This window comes from Panthera onca, chromosome A3 (genome assembly GCF_046562875.1).
Source record: "Panthera onca isolate mPanOnc1 chromosome A3, mPanOnc1 haplotype 2, whole genome shotgun sequence".
NCBI lineage: Eukaryota > Metazoa > Chordata > Mammalia > Carnivora > Felidae > Panthera > Panthera onca.
The window spans coordinates 55,599,951-55,622,807 of NC_138341.1; the positions used below are offsets into that span (position 1 = coordinate 55,599,951).

General features: G+C 36.7%; 1 long non-coding RNA gene across 1 annotated transcript in view; it reads left to right on the plus strand.

Annotated features, from left to right (window-relative positions):
- The window catches only part of LOC144615820 (uncharacterized), a 60,880-nt gene that overhangs the window by 27,293 nt on the left and 10,730 nt on the right, over window positions 1-22,857 (plus strand). The window lies entirely within an intron of this gene.

The following is a 22,857-nucleotide window of genomic DNA, read 5'->3' on the forward strand; positions in this document are numbered from 1 at the left end:
CACAACAGGAGCTATGCTAGGTGCAAGGACATGGAATGATGTAGATGGGGGCCCTGCCCTTGAGGGCCTTAGTCTTGTTGAGTTCCCTATAAAGCATTTATTTGTCAGGTCATTGGTTTAGGTCCTGCCAGTCATCCCATAGATTTCCTCTCCAGTGTCATATTCTCAGTTTGTGTGTCTCCCCCTTAGCCACTAAATCCTGTGAACTGGTGAAATCTTATCTGCCATCCATCGTTTGGGGACATGGAAAGTGCCATTTTGAAAAATAAAATTTACACACAAAAAACAGCCTTTTAAAAAACACAAAATAATAAAACATCATAACATCTTAGAATAACTTTTGATATCAGTTTATAAAAGTTGATACTAAAAATGAATTCTTGCTTTGATCTTTCTTCTAAAGAAGGGAATGACCTTAGTAAAGCATGTCATTTGTATTGTTCTGCCAAGTGGAAAGCAGATTGGAGAGCTCTCATTTTTACTTTTTTTTTCCTGGTTTGTATCCCAAATGGAAGACTTTTGGTATAATAAGCAACTTAAGCATTTTTATTTTCGGTTGTATACTATAACATTCCTATTCTGTTTCTAAAAAAAAATTACTTGAAATTTTACTTGAACATATTTTCCATGACAGGGTTTATAATTCTACTCATATTACTCTATAGGGGGAAATAATACATTGATAGCACCGTTATATAAAATTCCTAATACAAGTGAGTAAATGTGCTGGGCCAAGGTTCTTCATGGTTTAACCCAGAGGTTGACAAAGTACAGCCCCAGAGCAAAATCTGGCCTGTCATATGTTTCTGTAAATAGTTTTTTGGACCATTGCTACAGACATTCAATTACATATTGTCTATGTCTACTTGACATATTAAAGTACAGCTACAATGACAGAGTTGAGTAGATACAAAAGAGATCATATAGTCCACAAAGGCTAAAATATTTGCTACCTGACCCTTTATAGAAAAAATTCTGCCAATCCCTGCTCTAAACTATTCTCCAAATGTACATAATAAACATATTTGGGGGGGGGGAGGATGAAAGGGAAGCAACTTTAAAATTATATTTAGCAGTCTTTCCACCTATTTTTGAATAAAATGCATAACAAAATAAAAGTTAAGACTTAAAAAAAAAAAGCTGATTTACTGATCAGTGATCCAGACATTAGAATCCTATTCAGATTTATGCAATACACACAAGTTGAACTATTTTAATTTGGAAGTTATAGGCAAAGATACAGAACTAGAGAGATGGCTAGACAAGGTGAAGAGACAAGTAATTTTAAATAGAAGAAGAGTAAGCAGAGACATGGAAATAGGGAAGCATATGAAGTTCAGGGTATAGAATGCCATATTTTAGAAGCTGTTAGTTTTGGTGGAATGTATTTATTCTGAGTTAAAAAAATTAGTGTAAGAACTAATGATTGCACAATGGGTTGAGAAGGAATAGAAGATACAGTTCTTGCCGTGGAAAAGCTTACACTTGAATTGTAGATTCAAAAGTAAAGTCCATGATAATTTTTTAAAAATAAATACAAGACTTGTGTATTGGAAACTATAAGACATTGCTGAAAGAAATTAAAAGGGCCTAAATAAATGTGAATACATCAATGTGCATGGATTATATGACTTAATAAGATGACAATAATCCTCAAATTGGACTACAGATTCAATCCCTATCAAAATCCCAGTTGGCAGTTTTGAAGAAACTGATGTACTGATCCTAAAATTCATATGAAAACATAAAAGATCCAGAATAGCCAAAAATTTGTTGTAAAACTTATACTCACAGTTTACAACTAAATAGCCAAAGATGTAATTAAAAGAGCCAAAGTTAGAGTACTAATATTCACAATTTAAAAACTTACCACAAAGCTTACAATAATCAAGACTATGTAATATTAAGAATAAACAAATAGATCAGTAGAACAGAATTGAGAGACCAGAAATAAACATTTATGGTCAGTTGATTTTCTACAGGGATGACAAGACGGGGGAAAATAGTTGTTTCAGCAAATGGTATTAGGACAACTGGATCAGCGTGCAAAAGAATGAAGTTAGACCCCAACCTCACACCATATATAAAAATCAGTTGAAAATAAATCAAGGCCCTAAATTTAACAACGGAAACTATAAAATTCTTAGAAAAATACAGGTATAAATGTTTGTAACCCTGGATTAGGCCACTGTTTCTTAGTTAAAATACCAAAAGCACAAGCAACCTAAGAAAAATAGATACATGGCACTTCACCAAACTAAAAACTTTTCAAGAGATGCTATCAAGAAAGTGAAAAACACCACACCAGAATGGGAGAAAATATTTGTAAAACGTACATCTGATAAGGGTTTCTTATACAGAATACATAAGAACTCTTATAGCTGAGCAATAAGAAGAAAGATAACCCAATTTAAAAATGGGCAAAGTACTAAATAGACATTTCTCCAAAGATGTTATGCTAATGCTTAAATAAGTGTATCAAAAGATACTGAACACGATTAGTCATTAGGGAAATGAAAATCAAAAGCATGATGAAATACTACTTCATACCCACCAGGATAGCTATAAGCAGAAAGATAAATATTAACATATGTTGACAAGTATGTAGAGAAGTTGGAATCTTCATGCATTGCTAGTGGGAATGTAAAATCATGCAGCCTCTTTGGAAGACAGCTTGGTAGTTCCTTAGAAGGTAACTGTGTTTAAGCTACCATATAATCCTCAACTCCACTCCTATGTATATGCCAAAAAGAATTAAAACATATGTCCATGCAATACCTTCTTTGTGAATGTTGATCCCATTATTCCTAATATTCAAAAAATGGGAACAACCCAAATGTCCATCAACTGATGAATGGTTAAACAAAATGTGGTATTTCTATACAGTGGAATATTATTGAGCCATAAAAGGGAATGAAGTACATTTATGCTATAACATGGATGAACCTTGAAAACATGCTAAGTAAAAGAAGCCAGACACAAAAGGTGACGTATGATTCTGTTCATATTAATTTCCCTAGTAGGCAAATCCTTACAGGCAGAAAGTAGATTGATGGTCTACAGGGGTTGGGAGGAGGGAAGATTAAGGAGTGATTGCTTATAAGTATAGAGATTCTTTTTGGAATGAAAAAAATGTCCTGGAATTAGAGAGTGATGATGGTTGTACAACTTTTGTGATATATAGTAAAAACCAGTGAATTGTGTGGTTTGTGAGTTAAATCTCAAAAAAAGCAAAACAAGAAAATGAAAGCCTATGAAGTGATTAATAGGGTGAGGATGGGTCTATGGAAAAAGGGAGTTTTGAGAAGAGAAAGCTCCTATGTCCTAAAGGCACTAAAAAGGTGAAAGGTAAGAGAGCCTTTTCTGCAGCAGGTTGCATGTTGGGAAAAATGGAAAATCAGTTTGGAAACAGAGTTGTAGTTAGGTTACTTGGGAGCCTTAAGAATCAATCAGAAAAATGTTATAAAGGGTTGCACATGGAGAAATAGGGAATCATTGTAGGTCAAGAAGTTGAAAGTAGAAGAAAGAGAAGAGGGGTGCCTGGGTGGCTCAGTCGGTTAAGAGTCTGACTTCATCTCAGGTCATGATCTCGCGGTCCGTGACTTTGAGCCCTGTGTTGGGCTCTGTGCTGACAGCTCAGAGCCTGGAGTCTGCTTCAGATTCTGTGTCTCCCCCTCTCTCTGCTCCTTCCCCGCTTGCACTCTGCCTCTCTGTCTCTCAAAAATAAATAAAACACTAAAAAAAAAGAGAGAGAGAGAGAGAACCTACAAAATGTCAGAGATGAAAATAGTAGAATTAAAATGCAAAAGCAAAAAAACCTCTTTAAATAGAACAAGGCCAATTTAGGTAAGTTAAATATATTCTACAATTATGTGTGTGTGTGTGTGTGTGTGTGTGTGTGTGTGTGTGTGTGTGTGCGTATCTTGTGGTATATGTGATCCCATATAATAATATAGTGCACTAAATTCAGGCATGCATTGGTAATTAGCTCTTTTGTTTGAATTAGAAACATAAATTGTGTTCTTCCTATCCAAGAGATATTCAAAAAAAATTTTATTTAATTACAGATGTTGAAGCTCACTGCAAAAAGACATTAAAAAAACCCTTCGGTTTATTGATTTTATCACATTTAATGTTTGCTGTGACAATCTGGTATATCTTTATAATGAATAAAATGACTCTTATTAATATGCCACACCATGCTTCAACTACATTACCCATTGAATATTACAAAAGGGAGATTTTATCTTGTTTATTAGCTGCCCTCTTGAGAGTCATCACAAACTTACTGGAGGTGTAGGTAAGCCTGCTGATTGAAAGTTGTGATAGGGCAAAGTGCTTCCAAATCCGTCCCAATTTTATGGGGTGACTAAAACCTATGGGCAAAACCAGACTTGTAACCTTGAATCTGTGACCAAGAATGCAGGACCTAATCCTCTAGTGTTTTTGACCTGAATGAAGTAGGCAAAATCTTGGGTTTGAGTTCAGTGCCATTGGTCTATAGTTATTAGTGATCTTTCTCATCTTGGGGAACCTGTATAGTTCAGTGATCTTTTTTTTTAAGTTTTATTTATTTACTTTGAGAGAGAGAGAGAGAGAGCACACGATCAGGGGAGGGCCAGAGAGGGAGAGAGAGAATCTCAAGGAGGCTCTGCACTGTCAGCGTGGAGCCTGATGTGGGGCTCGATCCCATGAACTTTGAGATCATGACCTGAGCTGAAATCAAGAGCCGGATGCTTAGTCAACTGAGCCACCCAGGCGCCCCTAGTTGAATGATTTTTAATGGCCATCAATAATCAAACTCAACAGAGTGTGTAGACCTGTCCACAGAGAGGGTGTGTTTGTCAGCACTGAGGTATCCTGTAAGTCACTTGGACACTGGTTTCATTAGTTGGCATGAGTAAAGTATGAATAAAAGGGTGTGGATATCATCATTCACCTTTTTATGTATTTAGTTGCCAATTTTTTGGCATATTTAATTTATTTTTAAATTATTTTATTTTTTTCTTTCCCATTTTTTTATATGAAATTTATTGTCAAATTGGCTTCCATACAACACCCAGTGCTCATCCCAACAGGTGCCCTCCTCAATGCCCATAATTTAGACTTTGAGGAAGAAATGATAACGTGTTTGCAGTTAGGTCTAGGTTTCTCAGAGTGATTCATTGTAGAGTGGAATTGCCATGCTTTTAAGTAAGTTGTGGCATATAAAATTCCTAGAAACTTTCTACCCATTGTTTGTTCAGTGGAAGAACACTTACTAAACTTGTGTCATATTTGGGGCATGTTGTAAAAGGCACAGTCGTCCCAGCACTTTGGGAAAAAAACGCATTAGAAATGCAAGAAGAATTTTGTAAGTCATGAAATGACCAGACTGAAGACATAATTGGTGTTGGTGGTGGGAGTTCGTATTTTCTTCTGCATTTTTAACTTTTTCAGTACTTTAAAATTTTCTGCAATGAGTTCTTATTACTTTGATATTCAGAACAACAGCAGGAATAGCAAAGCATTAAAAAGGTCTGTCCCTGAGAGTGGAGATAATAGAGTAAGGCCTTTGTGGAAGCTTGAAGGACGATTGCAGGCAAAAGAATTTTATATCTGACAGGAGGAATGAAGAAAGACTATATGGGAAGAAATCTGGGGGTGATCCTCATGACAAGTAAACACTGGTTGCCAGCCTCTGGCCCTCCTGTTGCCTGACATATCCTCTGGTTGTCTGAAGTCAACCTTTTTCCTGCTAGTTGATGCCAGAAACTTCTATGCCTACCCTCAAACCTTCAAATCTTTTTCTTGTGTCCAATGAATAAATTTTTAATCTCTTTAATCTTCCATAGAAGACTTCTGGTTATCTGCCTCTGGTTGTACCGCCCAATTTTACTGTTCATTAGATGTCTTGATTAACCTTCCTGCCACACAGGCCTACTCTGCATTCTCTGATGAACTTTTATCATCTCCTTTTCCTGCTTTAGTTTTGGAACTTTGTTTCTCACCTTCTGACTAAAACTCTTACACATAGTTCAAATCTTGGTTCAATAGTTCAATTCACAGTGCTTCCACACAGGGATTCAGTGTATTATCTTTTACTATTTAGGGACAACAGCACAGGTGTTTGACTTGAAATATCACTTAACATTTGAGTTACTGTCCCTCTCTCTCTCTCTCCTCTCACCACCCCGTACGTACGTACGTATGTACACACACACACACACACACACACACACACACACACACGTGTTGTCTCTTCCATCAGATTTCAAATTTCTTGAGGGTGAGAGCCATATATCTATTTTCCCCCAATAGTAATAATGTTAAAATGGCACTTTGTATATAATTAGTACTCAGTAACAGTAACTACAAATACTTATGTACCAGGTGCTGCCCTAAGTACTTTATGTATTTAATTTATTTATTCCTCACAATATTCCTACAAGGTAGGAACTACTATTATCCCTTTTTGGCAGACAAGAAAAAAAACGAAGACAACAGATTAGCAATGATTTGCACTAATATAGCAGCCACTAGCCATATGTGTTGATTTTAATTTGAATTAAATAAAAGATTAAAAGTTTTATTCCTCAATAATAGTCACATTTAGAGTGACCAATAGTTTCATATGTCTGGGGATGAATGTATTGGACAGCACAGATTATAGACCATTGCAATCACTGCAGTAAGTTTTATTGGCCAGTAGTGGTCTATATGGTTAAATGACTTCCCCAAGGTCACAAAGCTAGTTAGTGTCAGAATCAGAAATTTGAACCCAGTCAGCCTGATTCCATGTTAACTTGCTGCAAAGAATCAACATGAGCAGGGGTGCGTGAACAAACACACACATACACACACAGATACAAACACATTCACTGAAGGCTGAAGAACGAAACCACTTGAATAAAATGAACATGAAAGCAGATTTTTCACTGTCAGATGGAAGTGCAGTAAAGAGACAACTGTTTTACCCAGTCTCATGCCATCTACTTGAGGCAGAAAAAGAAGATCTAAAGAAAGGTTCTCAGAGAGGTACCCATAGATACCCAGCTCTGGATGCAGTGTTCACTCATCACACCCACAAGTGCATAACTTTTGATTTATCCAGAATAGAGGTTCTTCATCCTGGGTTGAACTTAGAGTATGAAACATCCACTGAAATATCAAAGTTCAGTATATTTGTGTCTATGCACTCTCTTCTTTGGAACAAATCCATAACTTTTATCAGATTCTCAAAGGGACGTGTGACTCCAAAAAATTTAAGAACCATTGATCTAGAATAATAAATTAATTATGCCATTAGTCTGGAATTTGAACTTGATTATTTTAAAACTTGAGTTATTAAAAAATTCTCACTCATTTTTGATGGTTATGTAAATTGGTACCAACTTTCCAGAGACCACTATGACAGAATCTCTCCAAATTTAAGAAAATGTTCTTTGAATCAGCAATTTCCCTTATGAGTGTCTGTCCTGTAGAGATATTTGAGCATGTATGTACACAATAATATATGTAGAATAGTATACTGTAGCCTTGTTTATAAAAGTAAAAAACAGGAAGTAACCTGAGTGTTCATGAACAGAATGATTAATGAAATAAGGTAAGAAATAACAATATTTGGAAAACTATGCAGCAGTTGAAAGGGATAAGACAGATTTATTGTATTACATATAAAGGTCTTTAAACATACTGTTGAATTAAAGGAAAATTGAAAACTGAATGGTTTTAAAAAGCTTAAAGGTTATGTATACTTGTAAATGTGTAGAAACAAGCTTGGAATACCAGTCTAAATACTTAACATCAGAGATAGGGGTGATCATGGGAGCTGGGAGACAGGGGATGAGAAGGAACTTTCACTGTTTATTCACTTCTATTCTGGTTATATTTGTATAACCAAAATGCATTTATTTACTACTTTCATAGTTTAAAAAAAGCAAACAATGCAAACAAAATTTGTATTGGGCTATAATACAGCTCTTTAATTTACCAGGAAAATTGATCTTTCTTTTCTGCAACCCATATTTTCCATACTTCTTGTAATAAATAAGAGTCATATACAATTTTTAGGTCAAATAACTAAGTGTATGCAGCCCACCAAAGTTATTTTCATAAAGTAGTGCTTTGACCAGGATGCATCTTTAGATGATTACCTGTAGATCTTCAGTCTCCAATATGGTATATAAATATCCCCAGTGGTAATGATGATGATGATGATGATGGCAATAATGATAGTCATGATGATCTAACAGTGACCAAACTGTATTTCAGATACTGGTCTAGATGCTTTATGGGTAGTAACTCATGTAATTGTCATAACCACCCTATGAAGTGGACACTACTCTTATTGTCATGTTATAAATGAGGAAACTGGAGTACAGAGAGCTTAAGTAATCTGCCAAGCTCATATGACTCTGAGAGGCAGAACTGGGATGCATAATGGGCTGTCTTTCCAAGGTCTACATGTCTCACCATGATGCTCTTCAGGCACAAACCCAGTTTTCCAGCCTCATTTTTCACTCCCCCTCCAATCTTTCTACCTCCCCCACACACTGTGACTCAGTCCTTGTACTCCAGCATTTTCCAATATCCTGTGTGTTTCTGAGGGACATGGGCTTTTATGTAATCCTGGGAAACACAGCTTGCAGATGCCTGGAACACAGGAGACCTGTAGCTTGTTCTTTGACCACATCATTTCCTCTAATTTCCACATGCTTTCAAGGCTCGGATCAAACACTGTTTCTTCCACGAAGTTTTTCTTGCTTTCTCAGCCTGAATTCCTTCCTCCTGCTCTGTTCCCAAAGCCCCTCTTTGTCACTTCTCTTATACCATACACAGCACATTTGGTCTTTTATAAGCCTTGTTGCTCTTTGTGTTCCCCCTACCCCCGCCGTTGACTTGACGGTTTCTGGAGGCAAGGGTCAGCTCTGGTTCATCTTCTACAGTGTACTGCCTTAGTACCAACTTTCTCAATTTATTTGAATTGGTGGAATTGTTAAGAAGGATGCTTAATATTTGGATCATTAGAGCCAATTAACTTAGACACTTTCTGAGCAGAGTTTTATGTCTGTACATAAGAACTTAGAGTTCCATTTTAGCAAACGAATGTGTTTAAAAATTATCAGAACTGTTTCATGTGTAACATGTTTAAATAATAATAATAAATAATAATGCTAATAATATTGGTAGTAATAGATAAAATTTATTTAACACTTAAAATGTGCCAGTACTTTAACTGTTTCACTTGACATTTGAACAAATATTTGAGGTTGGCACTATTAAATCTTTTTTCTTAATGGAAAAGCTCAGGCTTGCATAGGTTAAAATATGTTGCATGGGCTCAAAGAGGTAGTCAGAGTCTGAGTCAGGATGTGAAGTCTGATTGGTCTGATTCTAGAGCCAAAATTGATCTTTCTTTTTCCTAATGCTGACTTCCAGTAGTGTGCATTGAAGCATCAGGGTGCAGCATTGTGTAGTGGGATCAGCGCAGGCTGGGGCTCAGGTAACAAGTCTAACAGTCCTGGTTCTTCAATTAATTACATAAACTTTGGATTGTCCATCAACATCTTTAGGTCTCATTTTCCCAAAGTGCTGAGGTGGGTTTGGGTAGTGGATCAATAAATATCTCAGGTCCCCACCAATTCTAGTCTCTGATTCTCAGAAGGAGCCAAAGCCTCTTTGACGTTTACCAAGTGTTACATATGGCACGTGTCAACAGCTGTGAAAATTTTATTTAATCCACTGTGTTTATTTTCTTCAACATAAAGGTGAAATATTTTTACATTTTCCCAATGCATTTCTCAGTAATAACATAGCCAGTAAAAATATTTTTGTTCGTGTAGAGCAGTGCTGTTATATCTTAGCCAAGGAAAAAGCACACTATTATAAACTGGTGGAGAAAAAAAGCCTCATTTGTTATCAAGAAGGAGCAGAAATATAGCAATTATTATACTGCCCATTCCCTAATTTGACTTAAATTAGTGACTTTAAGTTATCAGAGGTTATGAAATATACCGTATGTGCACATAGGAGACAAAAATATTGCTTGCTAGTACCTACGTTTATGACATTAATCTATCTCTCAATGATCTAATATAAAATAAACCATTTGAAAGCAATTTCGTTGAAATACTTTCAGAAATGTTGAAATGAAAATATTAATCTTTTGGAAGTGTCATGCTGGATGTGTTTTTTTTTTTTTTTTTTTTTTTTTTTTTTTTTTAAATCCCAGGAAGATGGGTTAGGGAGTGCTGAGAATAAAGAAACAGTCAAGAAGATGCAAAACCAAGAGGTAAAGATGTCAGCCCATAACCAAGAGTGCTATTTCCTTTTTGCCTTCCTCCTTTCCTCCCTCCCTCTCTCTTTTTGTCTTTCTGCTTCCTTTCTCTCTTCCTTCCATCTACAGATATTTCGGCAAACCTATGCTAAATAAAATACTATGCCAGACACAGGCATACAGATGTGAAACAAAGCAAGGCCTTATCCCTTGGAGCCTAGAGACTGTCCATAGAGGTGGGTTCGTTTCTTTAGAGGGTAATAGAGTGAAGGGTCCATACTTCGTCTACTCATGGATACTCACGTTAGCCTGGTGCCTATTCAACAGGTCCTTTTAAATTTGTTTTTCTCTGCCTGTTGAGCAGTGACACTCCTTCACGTTAGCATACTTTCTTACTCTTACTCAGTGTACTTTCTCCTTAACCACACGTAAATAAATAATAGGAAAGCTAATTTAGTCTTTTAAGAACACTGAAAAATGTTCAGTGTATGTGATTAAAGTCATTCCAGAAAAATGTAATTGGGGCTGGGAGTGAATGCGTTTTTCTACCTCTGATGCACAGGTGTATTTTATACCTATCTATATAGTTTCTTTGCAATAGGAAGAGAGGACAATTGTACCTCAATTATGATGAAAACTCTTCAATAACTTGTTACTCCACCTAAAATAAAATCCAGTCTGCTGTCTGAGGTCCAGGATGATCTAGCCGTTTCTGCTTCTGCTTCATCTTGTCTCCTTTCTGTACCTTCATTATGCCATAGTCTTTTCCAATGTCATCATCCCAAACTGCAGTGTTGATTTCATTTTTTGCCATCATATTACAGTTCCTATCTGGTTTGTATTTGCTTACTTGTTTATTATTTGTTTCCTCTGTAAGATGCAAGCTCCGTGAGGGACTCTGTCTCTCTTGTTTGCTATTATGGCCAAAGGGCCTAGCATAGATGTCTGGTACATATTGGCTCAATAAATGAATGAATGAATAAATGAATGGGAATACTCATTTGAAACTTAGACAAAAACACAATGGTCAGTATTCTACAAGATGGAATAAGTTGTTAAGGGTATGAATTGGAAGTGACACAGCTTGGGTTCCAATCCCAGTTTTATCATTTACAAACTATGTGACCTTGGGGGAAATCACTTCCCCTATCTGTGCCTCAGTTTCTAGAGAATGAAGATAATAATGGTATCTACCTCAAAGTTTGTTGTGATTATTAAAGTAACACCTTTAAAGTACTTGGACCAGTAAATGCTAAAGAATGGTCAGGAGGTTTCGTATTCAAGAATTTCAGAAATGCTTATCAACCACTGTTTGAATGCCAATGAAGGTTTGGAGGTAGAGGGTCCAGTGGCTCTTTGCTTAGTCCGGGGTGTGAACCTGAGAGCTGGCAGTCCTTGCCAGAGCTGGGAGGACCATAGAAGTCCCTCCCATATGGCTGGTCTGGGACATCCCGAATGTACATGGCCCTGTCTGGCTTTATGGATAGAAACAATTGAAGGCTATCCACACATAGGTGCAGTGTGGATCTGGCTATCAGTGACAGTATTTCACTAACAGTTCAGAGGGAAGTAGTGGCGAGATAACTCAGCTAATGCCTGCCCCCAGCTGCCAGCTTCCAGAGCGTCAGGGGTCTGCCAGGCAGAAATGACAAGACATTGACAGTTTTTAGACTCTACACTGCAATTTGATTCATAATCAAGGTTTGTAACAGGCTCAAAGTGATTCATCAGTTCATTTTTGCAGATAAACGAGCAGTCCCTTGTTTCCTTGGAAACTTGGACCTGAGCATATGTAGCTCAGAATGTGCACCCTCATGTTTTCAATTGAGCAGATACAGGGTGAGTTTCTCCCAAGAGATTCAATATGTTGCCTTAAACAGAAGAAGCTAGAATAGGAGAGCATTGCCATATTAAAATTGGATGCTACAGACATGGCTAGATCTCTCAAAACACAGTAATGCTGAATAAAAGAGACAGACACTCTTAATCTGGCCCTCACTGGTTTAGCAATTTGCATAATTTATTTTTCTGAATTGAAAAGGTGTATGTACTTCTTGAAATATTCCTCTGTATACATTTAGAATGTCTGATGTTTACACTGCTTACTCTTTGGGGATCTTCATGAGCTAAAATCAAGCTCTAAACCCCTATTTCTGCATAGTGGCATATAGGGAACTAGATAGATAAATTCTTGTTCTGGAATATTTATGACAAACATGAGGCGATGTTAGCTTTTTAAAATGAAGTCTTTTTTTTTTTTTTTTTAACGTTTTTTATTTATTTTGGGACAGAGAGAGACAGAGCATGAACGGGGGAGGGGCAGAGAGAGAGGGAGACACAGAATCGGAAACAGGCTCCAGGCTCCGAGCCATCAGCCCAGAGCCTGACGCGGGGCTCGAACTCACAGACCGCGAGATCGTGAGATCGTGACCTGGCTGAAGTCGGTCGCTTAACCGACTGCGCCACCCAGGCGCCCCAAAATGAAGTCTTAAATATAGGATTATTTTTAGTTCCCAAGATGCCCCCAGTGCTTCCCCCAGCTTAGAGTTCTCTGAAACTTGCATGTTTTCCCGTAGCATGTTTAAAATGCCTGCTACTTTCTACTAGTAATAAAAGCTTCTTTTGTGTTAGGCAACATGCTTCTGTATACCATCTTTCAAATTCTCTTGTTTTTTCATTTAGCAAATGAGGAGATTGATGTTCAGAAAAACATCATTTTTAAGTGGTGAGGCCAGAAGTTGAGCACAGGTGTATCTGAGTCCCAAACCTGTGCCTGTTACTCAGAACCTACTTTATCTACTCTGATAAGGCAGAGTGGAAGGATGGGGTGTTCTGTTTAATTAGCATTCTGGTTAATAAAAAGTCACAGATCTATCATTTATAATTTACTAGCAGCTACAATATTAGAATAGGGCAAGTGAGTGGCAGGAAGATAGTAACTCAATGTGAGCTGAAAAACACTTAGCATGAGTAAGAGTCAGAGGTGCTACAAAATAGTATGGGTATCATGTGAAGTTGTATTCCCCCTCTCACTGGGTCTGTAATTAGAGACTAAAATACCACATGGAAGGCATGTAGTAGAAGAGGTTTCTGCTCTTTTGTGAAAGATGATGTTGGAGTTGCTTAACGGTTATAAGACTATGAATCTAGATAACAGAGACCACAGTGGGTGAGATTTAATCTTTGCTGATTCAGAAGGTACTTCAAGGCTTTTCAGTACTTCAAGGACATCACTATGACCATCAATTATGAGTCCTGAAATGTGAGGAAATATTGGATTTCTGGCTAAAAGAAGGCCAGGTAAGACAAACTTTTTTTTTTTTTTTTTTTTTTGATTCTTTTAAACTATTGCCAGAAACCAAAGTTACTCCTAGATCTGGAGTCTGCAAACTTTTTCTTTAAAGGTCCAGTTAGTAAATATTTAAGCTTTGTGTACCATATGGTCTCTGTCATAGCACTTGACTCTGCCATTATAGGATGAAAATGACTATAGACAATATGTAAATGAATGAGCATGGCTAAGAATGTTTTTATTTATAAAACTATTTGGTGATGTAGATTTACAAATTTCCAATCCCTGCTCTAGATTAAACATCCTAAAATTGTCATACATATTTCCTTTTCTAGTGGTTATACAAAAAGTCAAACCTAAAAACCTAATCACAGTGGTTTAAGATCATCCAAGAGGCTTTTTCTCTTCATGTATATCAGACATAATGCATCAAAGATCATACCGTGTCAATTGATTTCCTTGAAAAAGAGAACCAATAGAAGAGGTGTATTTGGAAGCGACTTCCAACATTTAAAAAACTACTTGGAAAAAAGAGATCTCAGAATAGCATCTGGGAAATTAACTAGGACCATCAATTGTGCTGAAATAATCACCAAGGATTTAGTTGACACATAGCCAATGTTCAATATGATGACTGTGGCCAAGAAGTATTTGTGAAAGTAACTACAAATGAATTTAGAGGAAATTGTAATTTTCCCCTTTAGTTATTTAAGTGATAGGAAACCCATCAAAATGATGACAAATGTTACAAGCTGACTTTGCTCCATGGAAATGATGTTCAAATAATACAGTGCCTGAGCACCTCTGCCTAATTACCTAGGCACTATAGTGACAGATGGTTTAGAAATATTGAGGTAGCTATTGATAAAGCACGTGGAAAATGTGAATATTCTTCAAATTTCTGACAGCAGAGATGGACACGGAACTCCTGGTTTAAATGGAGAGATCATGGCTTCTTTCCTGGATTTAGCTCATTTCAGGTCCATTGAGCATGCGTTAGAATCAGTCGTGGTTTTTCAATGGGACATCATTTTTACCCCTGATTTAGAATACAGTAAACCACTCTTTTTTTTTCTTTTTAAAGAAAGAAAGCTTGCCATTGACTTACGATTTAAAAATATCTAGCATATGAAGAAGGCATGCTCACAACATTCAAAGCAACTTTACACAGAGGAAATTCTGGGGTAGGGGTATCTCTGGAGCTGTTACTTATGAAAGTCTGGATTAGCCATGTGACCTCTCAGCCTCATTTTCTTCAAGTTTAAGATGAGGTCAACAATATGTAGCTCAATGTCCATTGTGGGGATTAAGTGATATAACATTTGGGGAAACATTCTGTTCTACAAAATAGATAAAACTATGGCTATGATTAATGTTACCAAATGACTTAAAAAATGGCTACACTAAGAATATTTAGGCAAAACAAAAATTAATTCAATGAAAATTAATTAATTCACTTAATTCTCTTCTTTCCTAAAAAAAAAATCTGCTTTGGGTAAAAATAATTAATGGAGTATCCAGGTGTCAGGATAGTCACAGTTTTCATATTAATAAGGATCACACTACATGGAATTTTTCTGACTGTGGCTCCATTTAGAAATCTTAGAAATTGGTGATTCCTTTCTTGACTGAGTGCATGGGGACTTTCCTTTTGGCATCCTGTCCAGAGGGATTTATTGGCTTAATCTTTGACTATCCATTTCTGTGGCCACATTGAAAAATGTTTACTTCCAACTAGTTAAATTCATGATTCTGCTTGTGTAAAATTCCTTGTGTCTGTTTCCTAATGAGAAAAAAGCCAAGTCGATAGACCTGGGTTGGTGAGGCCCTGAATAATCTATTTTTTTCTATTAGTATTTCAAGTAAGGCAAATCTAGAGTTATTCAAGTCATAATGTTTTACATGAAAGCTTGCTATTTAGTTGGCTAAATATTTAGTTTTAGTTGATAAAATAGTAAATATATATATGTATATAATTACATATAAGAATCATACAGGATAATATATACATACTATATAGGAATCAGGTGGCTTATCTTAACCTGAAAGAAAAACTGCAATAAATTATTACTTAAATGTGAATTCTTCCACAAACTTTCTTCCCTTTACAGTCTGTCTCTGAACTACCCACAGATCTTGGAATAATTTTCCTGCTTAGGTTCAACTCTTCAATAACTAAAAATCCATAGATCCTGCAGTTTATTCTGTAACAAATTTCGATTCCTCCAGTTGTTATTTTTACATTAGAAACAGAGTTAATGCTTAATGGGGACTTGGTCTGTGTGAGATGGTGTGTTAAGTATCTTTTTTTTTTTTTAATGTTTATTTATTTTTGAGAGAGAGAGAGAGAGAGAGAGAGAGAGCGAGCTTGAGCGGGGGAGGGTCAGAGAGAGAGAGGGAGACACAGAATCTGAAGCAGGCTCCAGGCTCTGAGCTGTCAGTACAGAGCCTGATGGGGGCTTGAACTCACAGACTGTGAGATCATGACCTGAGTTGAAGTTGGACACTTAGCCGACTGAGCTACCCAGGTGCCCTAGTGTGTTAAGTATCTTACTTGAAAATTTTTTCACCTTTATAACAACAATATCTACCCTGGGGAGTAGATATTATTACTATTATTTTAAAGGTGAGGAAACTAGGGGCACCTGGGTGGCTCAGTCGGTTAAGCATCCGACTTCGGTTCAGGTCGTGATCTCACAGCTCATGAATTCGAGCCCCCCATCGGGCTCTGTGCTGACAGCTTAGAGCCTGGAGCCTGCTTAGGATTCTGTCTCCCTCTCTCTCTGTCCTTCCCCTGCTTGCACTCTGTCTCTCTCTCAAAAATAAATAAACATTAAATTTTTTTTTTTAATTTAAAGATGAGAGAACTAAATATTAAGGAATAAAATTGTTTAAGGACATACATTTAATGGGTGGTATAGCCAGTATTCAAACCTAAGGCAGTTTGACATGAATGTATGTATGTATCATATAATATATATTGCATATGTTCTATGTATTATATGTTGTATATGTGTGCCATATTGTATGTATGTATAGATGTATTTGTAATATATGCCTAAATATGTACAATATGCATACACACATACATATATATTTCATGAACACATAAATAAAATACCCCAGCTCATTGCAACTGCAGCATACAATTTACATGGTCACTTACATGTTTTTTGCATTTCTACAAAGGAATTTGCAATGAAAGCCATTAAATAGGATGCAATTTGTAAGCCTTTCATTAAATAATGATTCTCAGCTGGATTTCTGAGAAGGGAATACTAATGCAACCATATGTAACTAGCATTGCAAGAAATTAGCGTTGCTGATTTAGTCTTGAATCAATCATTTTAAGCTATGCATTAGATTCTTTGCTGATATGTTTCTGTCTCAGACAACTTAGCACAAATTGTGTGCTGAATACAGTCATGTTCAGAGTATAATTTTTGTGAAATACCACTAACATTTCAAGTTTCTTGGATTTGGTAGGTAATGATCAAATCCATATGCAGAAAGTAAAAATGCTGCCACTCAGGGTCCAGTGGCTAATTACTAATCTCTAACATGTATTTCTCGGGCATGAGGTTAGGCGGTAAGTCAAGTTTCCAATGCCAACCAAAGTTAGATTTCTGAACATGGGAGCTGGAATGAGTTAGGGTGTGGGTGTGGCTGCTGTGTATTAAAGTCTCTAAAGCCCTAATCTGGTTGCCAAGATTTGAAAATGTTTTGAGACATTTTGAGGTTTTCCTGGAAACTGTGTTATTGGGCCAGTTCTACCGCATTTTCTCCAAGTTTGAAGCAATGAAGTATGCTATTGTCCATGCTTATTTTATTAGTCACAAGAAGCTGTTTTAATAACAATGATGATCAGAGTTTTAGCTAAGAGAGATCATGAGAGAAGAAGCAGAAGAATTCTAAAGAACTAGATAAGTTAGGTCTTCTGGGGGAGAAAATGTGCTAAGAAGCCTTAGTTGGTAAGGCATGCCAATTTGTTGCCCCTCCAGGGTCTGAACTGCTCCCTTTAGACAGAACTCTATGGAACCTACAACCATAATTGTATTTGATTGTTATTTATCTTAACTTTATTTTATTCTATAATAGCTCCCTTCCCCTACTTATACTTTGACTAATTGGTTATTTTTATTCTGAGGAATGACATTGGTGTATTGCTTTCTCATGGTGTCATTTAACTGGTTTTTCTTTTTCCTGCCTACTAGTGATTGATTAGATTATGGTTCAGAGTTTTGACCAAGAATTCATAGGTAATGCTGTGTCTTTCCTATTGCATCATCTCCATAAACACATAACATCTGTTTAATCAATCAGTGAGTGGCTTCCTAGGTGGCGTCCCTCTGCTCCATCCATTATAAAATTTCCTGTAAGTCTTTCACCTAATGATTTTGGCAGCTATAGATGAAGGCTACCTTGATCCATTATTTCATTAGGTAGTACTAAAATGTTTTAGAATAAAGTCTATTCCAGCTAAAAGGAGAATGTGAGGTTGGTGACACCTCCTGAGAAAAAGCCAAGGACACTATACAGGGACAGCACAACAGTACAGAACAACTAAACAATATGATTCAATTGGACAAGCTTATAAGATATAGTCAACATTCTCAAGTATATGTGATAAATATATTTGCCAGTGGCAGCAATAAGAAAACCTCCAGGCTGGTGGAGAAGCCAAAGCCCCAACACAAAATTGCTCACAGTAAAGGCTCAAGAACAGAATGGTCTTAATCTTTATGCTCCTTGATGTGTCTTCTAGTGGAGTCCAGGTGGTTTCAGTTTCATCCAAGCCTCAAATTCCAAGGAAGATAACAAGGTGACTGTCATATCTCATTTTATGAATGTTGTACATCTAATTCTTCCAAGGTAAATATTTCGTTAAAACCAAATTGTAGAGGCCAAATTGCCTTGCTGTTTCTTAGTATATTTATCCCATAATAACAGCCATCAATATCGGTGGTTTGAATGTCTTCAAAAATAAACAACTACTAACAAAAATAAAACAAAGCAAAACAGGTTTAGGATCTGTTTTTTTAATTATTGTTATTATTCATGCCTTTCTGCCTTTCCCAACTGATATTCCTCATCTCTACCAGAGACAACAGAAAATTATTTGAGTGACTATTTTCTCAGTTATCCCAAGGATGGTTCATAACCAGCAGCACTCTGGATTCATAGGAGAGAGGGGAATTCATTACTTAAAGTAAAAGTCTAAAGGCATTAGGCCTTAATTCTCTTGTGGGACCCCAATGGAGAAAGGCTGCTAAACTGTAAATACTTAAGCATCTTGGTTAGCCTGAAAGATCCTTGAAAACATTTCTTGTTCATCTTTGTCTTCACCATGTTGCCTAGCTCAGCACCTCGTCCATAGCAAGTAATCAAATAACATTTGACATTCATTGAGTAAGTGTTTGATTAAGCCTAGATACATGGCCTTGGTTGTCATAGTCCACAGAACTTGCTCTTTTGCAAGAAACATAAAAATAGTGCCAACATTTCTTATTGCTCTCCTTTCCAAACATTTCTGTCCCTTTCTTCTTTTATTTTCTTTATAGAACTTATTGTCCAACAGAACCTATATTTTTACTAATTTTTATATTTCCCTCCAGTAGAATAAATATTTTTTTGTTTTGTTCACTGCTTTTCTCCCACAGTGTCTAGGTTAGTACCTGGCACAAATGTATAATGATAAATATAAGAATAATAATATTATAAAAATATAATAATATATTATATGAAATATTATAATATGAAATAATATTGAATAATTTCAATTCAATATTCAATTATTGAATAATTCAATAATATTCAATTTTCATATTGAAATAATATGAAATATATATGAAATAATAAGTATATAAAATATATTTAAAATAATAAAATAAAATAAAAAATAATAACATTTAACAACATAATAAAAATAAATATGTAAGGAACAAATGAATGTTCTGAGTATTCCTTCTTATATGAAATGTATGAATGGCATGCTTTCTGTCCATTTCTTTAACTCCATATATGTGTATATTGCCCAAATATTCCCAAATTCTTTTGTCTTTATTTTCAATGTCTAAATAAAACAACTCAAACCTATTTCCCGTGTAACTATAGGAAACCCTATCCCTGAATTATTTTGCTGATTACTGGTAGGTGCCTAGACGTCCCATTCATTGTCTATCACTTCTCTTCCTGGGCCTATCCCAAAACTGCTCTATTATTGCCATTCGCTCCCCAGGTAGTGCTTGGGGAGGCTATGGCTTTTTCTTCCCCTGACTTCTCCCCGAATACAAATACAACTTCTACCTCTATTTCCCCAGTTTCCGTAAAAGTCGCATTAGATTGCCATGATTAACCACCTTTACTGAGGATTTGGGGAAATCATAAGAGCCACTCAACATAGACAACTCTGGAACAAACAGTGCAGGTCATGAGGTTTGTTGGTCACAATCTGTCATGAGAATCACCTGCTGGCCATTTCTTTCCTGGGACCTAGGTTGTCTGTTATGTTTGTGGGGCCCATGCCCTCTATGTCAGTCTCCTTCCCCCTTTTCTCTTTTCTGGTCTATACACGTAGTCCTTCTCAAAGGCCTGAACTATTTTTTTTTTCTCCTCAAATTGCTGGTTACTTTCCATTGCTAATGGCTTTCCTTCTAGACCTGGCTTTAAGACTTGCCTTTGAAAACTAAAAGAGCCCATTTCATTTCTCCAATGAAAACAAATCATTCCCCCATTTGATACATTCTCCTGCCACTTTCAGAGTGTGACATAATGTCCTTGTTTTACCCTGGGTTCCCTCTGGAGAGCAGAGTTCCCTCTTTTTTGGAAGTGATCCTAGGGAACAAGAAATGGGATTTGAAGAGTAAAACAGTTCAAGGGTGCAATACTGAGCAGGCCACCAATGTAGTTAACACACTCAATCCTTCTGGCACTTTCTGAGGAACTGTGCAGACATGTTTCAGAATCCTCTCAAAGAACAGAAGGGGAAAGCCTTTAGCCGCTCTTGACACTTCTGGGCACATAATGGATATCTGCATGTGTGACTGTCAGCTGGGTATCACAGAATCAGAGGATCTCCAGGGCATATGCCATATGATTGAGAGAGGCACTGCAGGGTATCCCTGTGTAAGACTGGCTGCCAGAGCTGTGGCTGGGATAAAAGGCAGGCTGAAAGCATAGAAGGTGGTGCCCCCACATTGTTAAATACAAAATTTAACACTGGGCAGGAACTCAGAATTTCTACGCCGTTACTGACTGCATGAACTGGGACAGATCCCTTTACTTCTCTGAGCTTACATTTCTTCAAAATAAATAATGCCTTATTTCAGAGGATTATTGAAGTTCAGAGATAATTTAACTAAAACATAAAACTGTGAAGTCAAGCAGGTAATATGTATCCCAAATAGATTTATTATAATATATACACTTAATGTTAAAATCTTACATGACTACCCAAATCAAAGTCAAGGAATAATAAATCATTTCTGTAGTAGTAGGCAATCAGATTTCCTTGAAGGGGATGCTGATCCTTACTGTGGCGGGGGCGGGGAGGGGGGTAGGTTCCCACATTTGCATTCTTTTCATCCAGAGAATATATGTGGAGTGTAGATGCCCAATTACCTGAAGAGGGCCTTGAACCCATGGGAGCAGATGTATGGCAAACGCGAGGGCATATTTGAGCCTCCTTGATGTGCAGAAACTTCATGCAGTGTTGGTGCCTTAACAACAGACACACTTAGGGCTGTAAATGAAGGAAGGTTGAGTAGCAATGTGGGAATGATCCTTCCTAAAGGCGAAAATCTATCCTGTCAAGCCAACCACCACTCAAGGCTGTGGGCTCTTGCACTTCAGAGCAACATAGTTGTCACACTCTCCCATGGGTACTTGTGGAAAGGTTAGCAATTGAGGGAAGGGATCTGACTGAAGCTTCAAGCTGAATATTGGAAAAGTAATTTATTATTCTTTCCAGGAAGTAACACATGTAACAAAACCATCACTGAAGTTTGCCTAGACAGGTGTAGAAACAAAGAAAAAAAAAAAAGTTAGAGAGGGAGGAAGCCAAACCATAAGAGACTCTAAAAAACAGAATAAACTGAGGGTTGATGGAGGATGGGAGGGAGGGGAGGGTGGGTGATGGGTATTGAGGAGGGCACCTTTTGGGATGAGCACTGGGTGTTGCTTGGAAACCAATTTGACAATAAATTTCATATTAAAAAAAAAAAAAAGAAACAAAGTCCATCAAGATATACCCAGGCAAATCTGGATTTGTTTCTCAAAATACTATCATGAGGCATAAACTGAGCTGCCAGGCCAAGGTGAGGCCCATCCATTAAATGCTGCTAAAAGTTTTCTCTTGTTAGAAGTTCCAGGGAAGGAGCAAAATGATAAAAAGTGCCACATATTCTTTAATTGTTGTGTATTTAAAATACTAGAAGTTTTTGTTGCAGTTACTAAAAACATTAAAAGAGTAGTTCAGACTCCCACAGTCTATAATTAAAAAAAAATCAGCTTTTGTAAACATAGTTAGGTTTGCCTGAAATCAAATCCTTTACAAAACAAGACAGTTGGCATTGTTGTCAATTACTGGTCACAGCAAGATACCTGTGACCGTTTCTGTCAATAAGTAAAAACACTGTGCTAAAAGTCAGTTCTTTGGGTAATTCTGGAAGCAAATGAGTTATTTGGGCTTTGGCTTGGTTAGTTTATGTCATTTCTCTAATTCTTTTACTGTGATTCTTTATTATTTATTTAAGGAAGTCTGTATCAAATGTGTTGACACAATTAACACTATATACTTATAAAATATTTATTAGTTTTAAAAGTTCTTTAATATTTGTTAATCTCATTTTTATATGTCTTGATATTTCAGTTTGAAGTGTCTTTGTGTGTATATGTGCATGCACATGTGTCCATGTGTGTGCATTCGTGGTTGAACATATAAATAGAAAAACCTCATGAGATCATCTCATCTACAAGGTATTATTTCAGCAGAACTGAAAAACTTTTCTTCCATCAATGCGCTTCTTAAATCACTAATTCTCAGAATTCCAGTTTTAGTGGTTCATTGCTTGGGCTCAAGTGTTAGTCCTTCGTAATTCCTCTAAGCAAGGTGATACCTAAAGTCATATCATACATTGGATGTCTATGAGCTAGTTTGTCAGAAACGTTTAGTTTGAAGGAGGTGAATAGCTTGTAAGGGCATTGGGAACCCAGAGGGCTGAAGTGGAGTTACCACTGAAGAATGGAGTATGGTAAAAGACACAGAGAGGATGGACTAGAAGAATCTATGACCTGTAGTTCTCACCGC